Below are 3,206 nucleotides of genomic sequence, written 5' to 3'. Positions count from 1 at the left end.
CTTGCTTGTTCTTAAACTTTTTGAACATCTTTTGGTTAGGAACTACATTACCATGCCACTAATTTTAACCCACTTCTCTAACTTTTGACTTAATTTCACTTTCTAACTTTTCTTTTTAGTTTTCACCCTTTTCAAACTGACTCTTTTAGTTTCTTTCGAGGCATGATACTTGTTGTTTCTAAACAAACAAACATTCTGAATTTCATTGTATAGATTCTTGGATCGTGATTTCTGATTAATTTTTTTTAATCCTACCTTTCTTTCATTCCAAGGATTTATCTCTTTTTGACTCACTTCATGTTTTAGCTTAACTCCTCTGTTGTCCATCTTCTATTTGTTTTGCTTACATATTGTTTGCCTTTCTGTTTCTCTGCTTTGATTTGATAATCTATACCCTGGGAATTCTGTATTTCAGGATGTCTGATAGAAAAGGAAAAGGCAAGGCTAAGGCCAACTCCAGTAAAAGGAAGAGAGGACAGTCATCCGTTGTTCTATAAGATGAATTTTTGTGTGAAAAGAAATTTAGTGATCAAGAAAAGGTTGATCAACTTGTACCTGCTAATGACTCAGTCAAATTTGCTAACCTTTAATGTGAACTCTGGTTTCCGGTATTTGTGAAAAAATAGAACCTCTACTTGGAAAGGAAGCTCAGAATACCAACCGAGCTGAGGAAGTATACTGAACATTAGATTGAACAGAGAGGTTGGGTATTTCTGGATAGAGATCTGGCGGATGTGAACGCATCATGGGTCAGTGAGTTCTATTCCAACTATTATAGGACGACCTTTGATGCAGTGCAGCTTAGGGGAAAACAAATCTTAGTCACAGAGGAGGCAATACAGGATATCCTCCACTTCCGACCTAAAACAGATGATACAGATGGTTTTCAGAAGGCCGAGGAAGCTATTTGATTTATGAGCTTTGATTGGACTGCCGTCCGGCATACTATAGCCATTGATCCAGATATTCCGTGGGCTATGGGAAAGTCGAAGGAAACTCCACGGGGTATCAAGGTTGATTAACTCAATGATGAGGCTAGGCTGTGGCAACAGATACTGAGTAATTATGTCATGCCTAGCACTCATGAGTCAGAGGTGCCACTGCTATGATCCTCCTTATTTGGTGTGTCATGGAAGAGAAGGACATATACCTTCCAAGACTCATCAGGAAGTATATGTCTAGAGTTCATGTCAGAGGCACCTTGGCTTTTCCTTATTTGATCACTCAGATGGCTACTCGAGCTGAGGTGCCTTGGGAGCCCCAGGATGAGAGACCACCGATTGCCGACTGCAAGAAGGTTATTCCGCACGGCAAGCGGTTTGGACCTCTAGGCCACAAACCACATAAGACTACTCCCACTGAGGCGGCCATATCCTCAGCAGCACCTGCAGCACCACCTACTTCAACAGCACCATCATCCACTTCTCAGCCGGTTTACCACCTTATGCAGCGCCTTTTTGAGCACATTGATCAGATGGAGCGCCGCAATCAGCGACGCTATGAGCAGTCGGAGCGTCGCAACAAGCGACACTATGCCCATCTAAAGCTGATTAACTATTGGGCGTACTGACATCCCCTCTGAGTCTGACATACCCTCGAAGCACTCTGAGGAGGAGGACCAGCAGGAGGTTGCACAGCATGAGGCGACTCAGCCTGAGCATTTGACAGAGGCACCGACACCTGCAGCTGACAGTGGACCAGTGGGCGATGATCTTTCTCACCCAGCTTGATTGAGAGCATCGAGGACGATGTTGTGATTTAAGTATGGGGAGGTCGCCTTCATCGGCAGAGTTATATTTTGGTGAACCATTTTGTCATGACCCGAACCAAGCCATGACCGGCGCTCAAGGGACAAGTCCCTCAGCAAGCCAAACGACCAAATTTTCAGAAAAACGGACAGAATCTCCTCTGTTTCTAGGACCTTACCAACATAAATATTAACTCCCTGTATTAATAATAAACCTCCATTTCCAAGACAACAACAACAACATACTCCAAATTATATCCACAACCAAATATATCCAAAATACGCATCATATATATATCAAGTTGATAACTAGAGTATATAGTTAAAACCATAAGTCTTACATAACCAAATCATAATCACTACCTAAACAGTTCAAGATTCAAAATAACATAACCCACACGAGGATCCTGCCTGTGACATATGGAGCATTGACATAATCTAGATTTTGAGCAAAAGTTCCATTACATAATTACTTAGCCCTTAGAAAGAAGAAGGGCTCACCAAAATGACTAAAATCTACTGAGGGGCAGGTGGAATGGAACCTGGAATGACTCCTGTATCTGAAAAATATGGGAATATAATAGGGTGAGTTTTGCAACTCAGTGAGCAGACATTACATCTATAACCCACACGAGACAATACAGAGTTTACCTTGAAAATTATATTTCTTTTCAGAGATGAGAAATTCATATTAATTAATTATACAAACATTAGATAAATAGTTAAGCGGATGAACTGAAATGGGAGTTCTCCTTCCAGAAGTCAAATCAAATCAAATATTACACACCTAGGGCGGCTCCACCTCTAAGGGTAGCCCTTTCCTCTAGTGTGCCCGTACGGTATAACAGATCCAACGCGTGGCCTACACGTTAGGCTAGCAACGCCCCTGCTAGCTGAGGTCTGAGCCAGATGCATCTAGGTTAACGTCATAACCGCTGTTAACTACGATTTTCTAGTCAGAGTCTCCCAAACCAATCCAAACCAAATCACTTATAAAAATCTCTAGTGCTTGTAACATACTACTAAATTCCATAGCAAATCAATATATATAGGATTGCATACTAAAATTTAATTAAAATTTACATAAGGTCAAATAAGAAAACATTTATACTTTACAAAATATATAAATATCGTCTCGTGTGTATTTTGATAAAATTATAAGTTTCACAAATCAATATTTATTTTCAAAAATTCAGAAATCACAATAATAAAATATTTTCAAACTCCAAAATTAATGATTCAACATAGATATTGATAATAATATATTTAAAAACAATTATAGATATAATATCCACTCACAACTTGATTTCAAGGAACCAGAAGCAACTCTGAGCGCGTCAAAGAGCTACCAAATGATGTCCAATAATTCTACAACTCTAGAAATATGACAATAATGATATTTGTGAGCTACTAATATTGTCAATTAACATAATCTTACTCACCTTGACAAAAGTCCCAA

The 3,206-nt window shown here is 39.5% G+C and overlaps 1 long non-coding RNA gene across 1 annotated transcript; it reads right to left on the bottom strand.

Annotated features, from left to right (window-relative positions):
• Positions 2,019–2,883, bottom strand: LOC107612185. The gene is made up of 2 exons (XR_002351919.1): positions 2,535–2,883; positions 2,019–2,307 (listed from the first exon to the last, which is right to left on the bottom strand). It is a non-coding gene; the product is annotated as an uncharacterized LOC107612185 (long non-coding RNA).

Source organism: Arachis ipaensis, chromosome B08, assembly GCF_000816755.2.
Source record: "Arachis ipaensis cultivar K30076 chromosome B08, Araip1.1, whole genome shotgun sequence".
Taxonomy (NCBI): Eukaryota; Viridiplantae; Streptophyta; class Magnoliopsida; order Fabales; family Fabaceae; genus Arachis; species Arachis ipaensis.
This window is presented reverse-complemented; position numbering and strand designations above follow the sequence as displayed.